General features: G+C 43.2%; 1 non-coding gene across 1 annotated transcript; it reads left to right on the top strand.

Annotated features, from left to right (window-relative positions):
• The first annotated feature begins 1,491 nt into the window (after positions 1–1,491).
• On the top strand, positions 1,492–1,567 carry TRNAA-CGC (transfer RNA alanine (anticodon CGC)). Its single transcript has one exon. It is a non-coding gene; the product is annotated as a tRNA-Ala (tRNA).
• Positions 1,568–11,048: the final 9,481 nt, after the last annotated feature.

Below are 11,048 nucleotides of genomic sequence, written 5' to 3'. Positions count from 1 at the left end.
AGCTGAGTCAGTATTCAGACTGAGTGTTGGGTTGGAAGGTCTGCCAGGGGAAGGACAGTGGGCTGTGGAGAGGCAGCAGAGCCCCTGACAGCCACATGGGCCAGCTGGGTGATGGAAGAATAGTGGAGCTCCAGGCCTCTGCAGTGGGACACGAGCACTAGGGTGGCACAGGACACTGGGAGGACGGCCCATTAAGGCACCGTCTTTCAGTCCTTGGGAAGCAAACTACAACTAGAGAAAAAGGCCCTCAAGAGATTTCTGGTAAGAATTCTCCTCAAGACATCTGCCAGATACTTTGTGTGTAAAGGGAGGTGAATAAGTTGAGCTCAAAATTGCAGGAGAGAGGGACTGTCAAGGCCAACAAGACAGACATCTGCCAGTCTCACAGTCTCAAAACTGCAGAGAGGACCATGCCTGAGATGAAAGATGCAAGACACACACGTCTCACCCTTAAGTTGTCTGAACCCAGAGGTAGACAGCCTAACAAACCCTGGAGTCCAGCTCCAGCTCAGCTTAGTTTCTGATTACATTGAAGTGATCGGCCTCTCAACTCATCTGCTTAACAGGAGAGACGGAAATCCTCGAGGGATCAAGAAGAATGACTTTAAATTCTATGATTTTGTATGTAATAACTAAAATTCAATGAAAATATTACATGTGAATAGGTAGGAAAACACGACCAAGAAGCATTAGATAAAAATACAACAACCCTGGCCGGTTGGCTCAGCGGTAGAGCATCGGCCTGGCGTGCGGGGGACCCGGGTTTGATTCCCGGCCAGGGCACATAGGAGAAGCGCCCATTTGCTTCTCCACCCCCCCCTTCTTCCTCTCTGTCTCTCTCTTCCCCTCCCGCAGCCAAGGCTCCATTGGAGCAAAAATGGCCCGGGCGCTGGGGATGGCTCCTTGGCCTCTGCCCCAGGCGCTAGAGTGGCTCTGGTCGCGGCAGAGTGATGCCCCGGAGGGGCAGAGCATCGCCCCCTGGTGGGCAGAGCTTCGCCCCTGGTGGGCGTGCCGGGTGGATCCCGGTCGGGCGCATGCGGGAGTCTGTCTGACTGTCTCTCCCTGTTTCCAGCTTTAGAAAAAAAAATACAACAGAAACAGAACTATGGAGTGTCTCAGTCAGTTTAAACTACCATAACAAAATACCACAGACTGGGAAGCTAAACAACAGGCATTTATTTCTCACATTTTGGGAAGGTGGGAAGTCTAAGAGCAAGGTGCCAGGGGAGCCTGACCAGGCAGTGGTACAGTGGATTGAGCTTCGGACTAGGACGCAGAGGACCCAGGTTCAAAACCCCAAGGTTGCCGGTTTGAGCATGGGCTTATCTGGCTTGAGCCTGAGCTCACCAGCTTGAGCATGGGGTTGCTGGCTTGAACGTGGTATCATAGATATGACCTCATGGTCTCTGGCTTGAGCCCAAAGGTCACTGGCTCTGCTGTAGTCCCCAGTCAAGGCACATATGAGAAAGCAATTAAAGAACAATTAAGGATGCCCTGGCCAGTTGGTTCAGTGGTAGAGCGTCGGCTTCGCGTGCGGGAGTCCCGGGTTCGATTCCCGGCCAGGGCATACAGGAGAAGTGCCCACCTGCTTCTCCACCCCTCCCCCTCTCCTTCCTCTCTGTCTCTCTCTTCCCTTCCCGCAGCCAAGGCTCCATTGGAGCAAAGTTGGCCTGGGTTCTGAGGATGGCTCTGTGGCCTCTGCCTCAGGCGCTAGAATGGCTCTGGTTGCAACAGAGCGACATCTCAGAGGGGTAGAGCATTGCCCCCTAGTGGGCATGCCGAGTGGATCCCGATCGGGCGCATGCAGGAGTCTGTCTGACTGCCTCCCCGTTTCCAACTTCAGAAAAATACAAAAAAGAAAAGAAAAGAAAAAATAAAAGAACAATTAAGGAGACTAAGGAGCCACAACAAAGAATTGATGCTTCTCATCTTCCTCCCTTCCTGCCTGTCTATTTCTATCTGTCCCTCTCTCTGACTCTCTCTCTGTCTTTGAAAGAAAAATGGTACCAGGGGATTTGGTTTCTTGCGAGAGCTTTCTTCCTCGCTTGCAGATGGCCACCTTCTCTCTGTGTTCTCACATGGTGAAGATGCAGAGTTCTGTGATTTTCAGTCTTATGAGGCTCTAATCTTCTCATAAAGGCTCTAACCTCGTGACTGGATCTAAACATAATTAACTTCCAAAGGCCCCACCTCCAAATACTGTGACATTGAAGGTTAGGGCTTCAGCATATGAATATTTGGGGGGGTACTCATTCAATCGGTAGCACAGTTTGCAATGAAGAGTCTGACTCCATAACTTGTTTTTTCCCCCGTTGATTTGAGAGAGGGAGAGAGGAAGGGAGGGAGATAGAGAAAGGCATCAACTCATTGTTCCACCTACTTGTTCTAGTTAGTTGTGCGCTTGTTGATTTCTTCTCCAGCATACCCTGACCAGGGATCAAATCTGTGACCTACGCATGCCAAGATGATGCTTTATCCACTGAGCAACTCGGCCAGGGCCTTCCATTTTTGATATTTGAATGCTGACAACTTTCATGCCCATCATTCCCTCTTCCCTTCTGTTTTACACCTGGGCCAGCTCAGAAGAAAGCCTAGATGCTCCCTCTATTATTAGTCTTAGCAGCAAGTTCAAACAATGCCAACCCTGGTTTGAACTTCCCCTCATGACTAAAAAGTCTCGTTTTTCTGCTCCCTCAAGCTATTCTTACACCTGCTTGGAAAATTTTCAGGCTCCGCCCAGAAATTCTCATATGTGAGGAATAAATATTTTCATATCTTCTTGGTGTCTGCTTGATACTATCAGTCTTGACATTCAAACCAAATTTTGTTTGGAGGTGTTCATCCCATCATCACAACACAGATGATTTAACTATTAAAATTACCAAGGAAAAATTTAAAAGTAATTATTACAAACAGAATATGAAAAGAATTTATAAAGATGGAAATAATACAAGAGAAAATTCTACAAAGAACTGGAATCTATAAAAATTCAAGTAGATATTCAAGAACTGAAAATTTTAGTATCTGAAATTAAGAATTTATTAAATGGACTGAGTTTCAACCTAAACACAGCAGATGATAGGACTTATGAGCTCAAAGACATGTATAGAAAATCCTCAAACTGAGGCAGAGAGAGAAAATAATGAAAATAACAGATCAAAGTATAAAACATAAGGGGACACGGTCATAGGTCTAACGTATATAATTATATTCTCAGAAAAAGAGGAGGAAGAGAGAAAAAGAAACAATATTTGAAGGGATGACAGGCAAGAGTTTTCAAAAGAAGACAAAGACATCAACTTAGAATCATAAAGCTCAGTGAATCCCAAGGAAAAGAAAATTAGAGAAAACTACACATCAGCACATCATAGATAAATTCTGAAAACTAAAGACAATGGGATAGTATTAAAAGCAGCTAGGAGAAATAAGACAAAGTACATTCAAAGGCACAAAAGTGAGTTATGGCAGACTTGTCAATAGCAACTATGAAATCCAAGAGATAATGAATGACATTTTTAATGGCAGAAAGAAAAGTTCTACACATCCTGTGAAAATCTTCTTCAAAAATAAAGGTAATTCATGCTCATCTTCCCCTTCCCCTTCTTTCTCTTCCTTTCCTGAGAAATTTAGCTCTGAAGCCATTAGGTGCAGTTGAGCAAGCTGTGGTATGTGTGTGTGTGTGTGCGCGTGTGTACGTGTGCGCGTGTACGTGTGTGTGTGTGTGTGTGTGTGTGTGTGTACACGCTAGGGAGAGTGGAGCAAGCCATGGTGGCTCTGGATGTCAGAGCCCAAACAGGATGAAGAGAGTATTTCCAGAGAGAGGAGACCAGATGTGGAATGCCAGAGCCTGGCAGGATGAGGAGAGCGTCCCACTGATGAGAGCCCTTCAGCTTGCAGAGTCCAAGAGGGAGTTACAAATATAGAAAAGGAGAAACTGGGGGAAAACACCCTCTGGGATATTAATTTGGAATGGAGTGTATCTGAGTAAATTTAAATGCATATAAAATAAATTTCTATATACTATAAGTACATAATATATGTTATATTATATATGTATATATATGTATGTATACATTATGTATGTATGAGTTACATATACACCCACATATTCACTCTATGAGCAATGAACATATCTAATACCTAGATTTTGACTTCTAAATAATGGTTTTCCACAAAAAAGTGCCAGAGACCCCAGAGAATGGCTGATTCCAGGGCTGGGGTAGGAAAAATATAAAATGAGTATGAAATATCTTGTAAAAAATGCTTAAAGCTTGATGGAGACCTGTCAAAAGGATACAGAAACTTCCTTGAAGCAGCTCACATTGATCAAGTCAGGGACAATCTGAAAATCAAAATCAATAATAACAATGGACTATAACTTTTTGAATTAAATAGAAAATTATAAGTCTATACAAATATAAATAAATAAATAGATGGCTAGGTAGATAGATAGTCAAACAGTAAAGTTCAGAGAGGACAAGGACTATTTACATAGCTTTAAAGTCTGTCCCCACAAAATAATTGTTAATTGTAAAGGGGGAAAGAATAACATTACAGTGGGAAGGAGGCGAGCAGACCCTTCCTTAATCAAATGATCAAAGGGAATGTCAGCAGGAATAGCAAAACTGATATGTACTGCTTGATGGGATTCAATGAGAACTCATCACTTTGGTGATGTTCCTGTGAAACATCTGTAGTCTGAATGGAACACTGACAAATCGGATATTTTAGACGAATATACTTTGAGGGCCATTCTATAAAATATCTAGCCTATCTAGCTGGCAATCTTCAAAAGTATCAAGGTCATAAAAGGGCCACATTGAAGGAGACTAAAAAGGGCTGATCACTCATGGCAACTAAATTTTTTTCCCACTGAAGTTGGAAACGGGGAGGCAGTCAGACTCTTGCATGCGCCCGACCAGGATCCACCCGGCATGCCCACCAGGGGGCGATGCTCTGCCCATCTGGGGCGTCGCTCTGTTGCGACCAGAGCCACTCTAGTGCCTGGGGCAGAGGCCAAGGAGCCATCCCCAGCGCCCGGGCCAACTTTGCTCCAATGGAGCCTCGGCTGCGGGAGGGGAAGAGAGAGACAGAGAGGAAGGAGAGGGGGAGGGGTGGAGAAGCCGATGGGCGCTTCTCCTGTGTGCCCTGGCCGGGAATCGAACCCGGGACTTCTGCACACCAGGCCGATGCTCTACCACTGAGCCAACTGGCCAGGACTACAACTAAATTATTGACCTAAAGCCTGATTCCTTTTCTAAACACATTATTGGAACAATGGACAGATCTAGATGGGGATGAGATAGGAATGACCATTATTAATATCACAATTTTAAAAGTTGCACTGTGGTTATGCCAGAGAATACTTTATAGCAGTGGTAGTCAACCTGGTCCCTACCACCCACTAGTGGGCATTCCAGCTTTCACGGTGGGCAGTAGCAGAGCAACCAAAGTATAAATAAAAAGATAGATTTAACTATAATAAGTTGTTTTATAAAGATTCATTCTGCCAAACTTAGCGAAAATGTGACATAAAGTACTTGGTAAATAATTATTATTATATGCTTTAACTTGCTGTAACTCTGCTTTATAAATTTTATAAGTAAAGTTACTTCCCTTCATTCTAAATCACCATTACTGTGGAACTGGTGGGTGGTTAGAAAATTTTACTACTAACAGAGATAGAAAAGTGGGTGGTAGGTATAAAAAGGTTGACTACCCCTGCTTTATAGGAAATGGACACTATAGTAGTTAGGGTTACTAAAGCATCAGGTTGGTGAAATACTGTTGGAGAAAACAGTTCTTTGTATTGGACTTTGTACTTTCCCATGTACTTTGTATTGTACTTTGTACTTTGTTATTGTTTCAAAACTTTAAAAGGCTAAAGATAGCCCTAGCCAGTTGGCTCAGCAGTAGAGCATCGGCCTGGCATGTGGAAGTTCCAGGTTCAATTCCTGGTCAGGGCACACAGGAGAAGTGCCCATCTGCTTCTCTATCCTTCCCCCTCTCCTTCCTCTTTGCCTCTCTCTTCCACTCCTGCAGCCAAAGCTCCACTGGAGCAAAGTTGGCCTGGGTGCTGAGAATGGCTCTATGGCCTCTGCCTCAGGTACTAGAATGGCTCTGGTTGCAACAGAGCAACATCCCAGATGGGCAGAGCATCTTCTCCTGGTGGGCATGCTGGTGGATCCCAGTCGGACGCATGTGGGAGTCTGTCTGACTGCCTCCCCACTTCTAACTTTGGAAAAACACAAATAAATAAATGGCTAAAGATCTTTTAAATGAAGGCAAAGTAAAGACATTTTCACACTAACAAAAGCTGAGAGAACTTATCACCAGCACACCCATACCACATGAAGTAGAGCAATGATCCCAAGTGGGAGCACGGAAGTGCAGGACAGAATGCAGGGCACCAGGATATAAGAGGACTGACAGAAGCAACAGCAGTAACTATGGCTCATGGAATCTATAGCATACTTTCAAGTAAAATATAACAACAGTAACACAAAACATAGAATGGATATGCATGAAGGCAAGCTGTTTTAAGTTCCTTCCATTACTCGTAGGTGGTATTGGTACCAATTTGAGGTAGACTCCAAAAGTCAGTAATGTACTTCTGAGTTAACTGCTAAAAATCAATAGAAAAATAACTAAAAATTTAACAAAAGAGGTAAAATAAAACATACACCCACACACAAAGGAGGAATACATGTTTAAAAAAGAGATAGGATAAATTTTTAAGAAGAAACAAAATGACAGATTTAAACCCCACCCAATACTCTTTTTTTTTTTTTAATTTTTTTTTATTTATTCATTTTAGAGAGGAGAGGGGGAGACAGAGAGAGAGAGAGAGAGGAGAGACAGAGAGAGAGAAGGAGGGGAGGAGCTGGAAGCATCAACTCCCATATGTGCCTTGACCAGGCAAGCCCAGGGTTTCGAACCGGCGACCTCAGCATTTCCAGGTCGACGCTTTATCCACTGCGCCACCACAGGTCAGGCCCCAATACTCTTATTAAAAGACAAATAATTTCAGTTTAGATAAACAGAAAACAATCACATGGTGTTTATGAGATTAACTTTAAGTATAAAACATAGAAAGGTAGAAAGTAAAAAATGATAAAATTTCTATCATACAAACACTCACCAAAAGAAAGGTGTGCCTTTATTAATATCAGACAAAGTAGATGCTAGAGCCAGCATAGTAATGGAGGTTAAGAGTGAAATTTCTTTTTTTTTTTTTACAGAGACAGAGAGTGAGTCAGAGAGAGGGATAGACAGGGACAGACAGACAAGAACGGAGAGTGATGAGAAGCATCAATCATTAGTTTTTCATTGCACGTTGCAACACCTTAGTTGTTCATTGATTGCTTTCTCATATGTGCCTTGACCACAGGCCTTCAGCAGACCGAGTAATCCCTTGCTGGAGCCAGAGACCTTGGGTTCAAGCTGGTGGGCTTTTGCTCAAACCAGCCTGAGCTCAAGCTGGCGACCTCGGGGTCTCAAACCTGGGTCCTCTGCATCCCAGTCCAATGCTCTATCCACTGCGCCATCGCCTGGTCAGGCAAGAGTGAGATTTCTTAACAATTAAAGGGTTAATTCGCTCTGGCCGGTTGGCTCAGTGGTATAGCGTCGGCTTGGTGTGTGGGACTCCCAGGTTTGATTCCTGGCCAGGGCACACAGGAGAGGCGCCCATCTGCTTCTCCACCCCTCCCCCTCTCCTTCCTCTCTGTCTCTCTCTTCCCCTCCCACAGCCGCAGCCAAGGCTCCATTGAAGCAGAGTTGGCCTGGGCGCTGAGGATGGCTCTGTGGCCTCTGCCCCAGGTGCTAGAATGGCTCTGGTTACAACAGAGCAACGCCCCAGATGGGCAGAGCATTGCCCCCTGGTGGGCGTGCTGGGTGGATCCCGGTCGGGCGCATGCGGAGTCTGTCTGACTGCCTCCCCGTTTCCAACTTCAGAAAATAAATAAATAAATAAATAAATAAATAAATAAAAAAGAGAGAGAGAGAAAACAAATTAAAGAGTTAATTCAACAGGAAGACCATAACAATCATAAACTTGTATATACCTAATAACAGAGTTGCACAATACACAAAGCAGAAAGTTGACAGAAAAAAAGAGACAAATAGGCAAACCTGTGATCAGAGATGGAGATTTAAACAAATCTCTATCAGCAACTGATAGAAAAAGCAAAGAAAGAAATCAAGAAGTATACAGGAAACATGAGCAACAGAAATAATCACCTTGACTAGAACATCGCACCCAGCAGCTGGAGGAGGCCATTCCCTTGAAGTGCAGATAGAACGGGTGCTGGACTGAAAAACAGGGCTTCAGAGATTCTGAAAGGTGAACATGCTGGGTATGAGCTCTGACCAAGTGCAATTCAACTAGAAATAAACAAAGAAAGACTACCAGAACCCCCCAAATGTTTGGATATTAAGCAGAAAACTTGTATATAACCCTTGGGCCAAAGAAAAAAAATCACGCAGAAAACTAGAAAATATTTTGAACTGAATGAAAATCAAAACACTACCTTGAAATACCTGAGATAAATATCCAAAGCTGTGGTTAGAAATAATTTTAAAGTTTTTTTTTTTTTTTTTTTTTTTTTTTAATTTTTCTGAAGCTGGAAACAGGGAGAGACAGTCAGACAGACTCCCGCATGCGCCCGACCGGGATCCACCCGGCACGCCCACCAGGGGCAACGCTCTGCCCACCAGGGGGCAATGCTCTGCCCATCCTGGGCGTCGCCATGTTGCGACCAGAGCCACTCTAGCGCCTGAGGCAGAGGCCACAGAGCCATCCCCAGCGCCCGGGCCATCTTTGCTCCAATGGAGCCTTGGCTGCGGGAGGGGAAGAGAGACAGAGAGGAAAGCGTGGCGGAGGGGTGGAGAAGCAAATGGGCGCTTCTCCTGTGTGCCCTGGCCGGGAATCGAACCCGGGTCCTCCGCACGCTAGGCCGACGCTCTACCGCTGTAATTTTAAAGTTTTAATGGCATATGTGATAAGAAGAAATACTTTAAATCTAGTTATCTAAATTCTCATCTCAAAAGGTTTCAAAGAGAATAGCAATTTAAACTCAAGGAAAGAAGACAGAAGGAAATACTAGAAATAAGAAACAAAATCAATGGAATATAAAGCAGATAAAAAACAGAAAAAGTTAGCAAAGCATTAAGTTGGGCTATTAAAGAGATAATGAGATTGATAAACCCCCAACATAAAAACAGAGAGAACTATAAGTTACCAATACCAGCAATGAAAAAGATTCTACAGATATTAAAAGATAAAAGGAGGTTATTATAATAAAAACAACAAGTTTATAGCAAATTTGAAATTTTTCAAGAAGTGCAATTTATTTTTTCTTTTGTTACCTATACTTTTGGTATCAAATTGAAATTGTTGTCAAATTCAATGTCAAGAAGATTTCCTCCTATGTTTTCCTAAAAGATTTTAAGAAGTTTTAGCTCTTAAGTGTAACTCTTTGATCTATGTTCAGTTCATTTTTGTGCATGATGTGAGGTCAGGGTCCAACTCCATTCTTTTGCATGTAGATATTCAGTTTCCCAGCACCATTTGTTGAAAAGATTGTCTTTTCCCCAATGAATGATCTTGGTAACCTCATCAAAAATCATTTGACTAAATATTGGAGGGCTTATTCTGTTCTGTTGGTCTATAATCAGTGGTCAGCAAACTCATTAGTCAACAGAGCCAAATATCAACAGTACAATGATTGAAATTTCTTTTGAGAGACAAAGTTTTTAAACTTAAACTATATAGGTAGGCACATTCCTTATTGAGGTAGTGCCCACACGTGGTATTTTGTGGAAGAACCACGCTCAAGGGGCCAAAGAGCCACATGTGGCTCGTGAGCCACAGTTTGCCGACCAGGGGATATGATTGTCCTTATGCCAGTACCACACTGATTTAATTATTGTTGTTTTGCAGTAAGTTTTGAAATCAGAAAGTATGAAACGTCCAACCTTATCTTCTTTTTCAAGATTTTTTTTGACAATCTAAAGACCCTTGCGATTTATGTGAATATGAAGAATGGCTTTTCTATTTCTGTGAAAAAGGCTGTTGAAGTTTTGAGAGAGGTTGCAGTGAATGTACAAATAGCCTTGGATCATGCATGTAATTTTTGAAAAACACAGAATAGTATTATCTATTATTTGTGAATGCACTTACATGTGGAAAGAACCAAATCATGGACACACCAAAATGGAGATAACAGTTTTCTCTAGGGGTGAAAGGGTTAAGATAAGGGAGCGGGGAAAAAACTAAGAAGAGATACATATGAGACTTCAGTTATACCTGGCTTTTATGTCTTTATAAAAGCTTGGAAGCAAACTTTGTTAAAATTATCACTGCTGAGCAGGTGGTAAATGGATGTGTGTGCTATTTTGCTCTCTACACTTCTCTGTAGCTTTGAAATTTCTCATTATGGAAAAGAGGATGAGATGAGAGACCTTGACAGGCTGAAAGGACAGACTTAGTTGGTGAGAAAGGGCTGAAAGGGTAGGAGGGGGCGCTTAGGCATGGGAGGTCAGGGCTTCAGAGTCCACGGGGGGTGTGTGTGTGGGGGGTGACCCAGCCTGAATGAGGCCCACTTACTGGAGGTGGAAGAGGCCGCCTCCCGAGAGGCTCTTGCCACCTTAATTCATTTTTGTTATGTAACTTGATATACTTACAGGTTCTGAGGATCAGCACAAAGAAAACTTAGGGGGAGCATTATTCTGTCTACCATAATACTAAGAAAAAATGTACAAAGATGATGAATAAGCAATTCACAAGAAGAGTGCAAATAGTATGTAAACCTATGAAGAGGTGACTACTGCTCCCAATAGTCAGGGAAACAAAAGCTGGAACAGCAATGAGATCTCATGTTTACTCTCGTGAGGGCAAATACGACAAAGGTTAAGACTGTCCAGGACTGAAGAGGATGTGGACACGGGCACGCACAGGCCCGGCTGGGAGCAGGCAGAAGCCACAGCGTTTGGAGGAAAGTAATCAGATGGTCTATCGAGATTAACGTGCATTTACATTTTGACTCAGC

The sequence above is a fragment of the Saccopteryx bilineata genome, chromosome 5, assembly GCF_036850765.1.
Source record: "Saccopteryx bilineata isolate mSacBil1 chromosome 5, mSacBil1_pri_phased_curated, whole genome shotgun sequence".
In the NCBI taxonomy this organism is placed as follows: domain Eukaryota; kingdom Metazoa; phylum Chordata; class Mammalia; order Chiroptera; family Emballonuridae; genus Saccopteryx; species Saccopteryx bilineata.
This window is presented reverse-complemented; position numbering and strand designations above follow the sequence as displayed.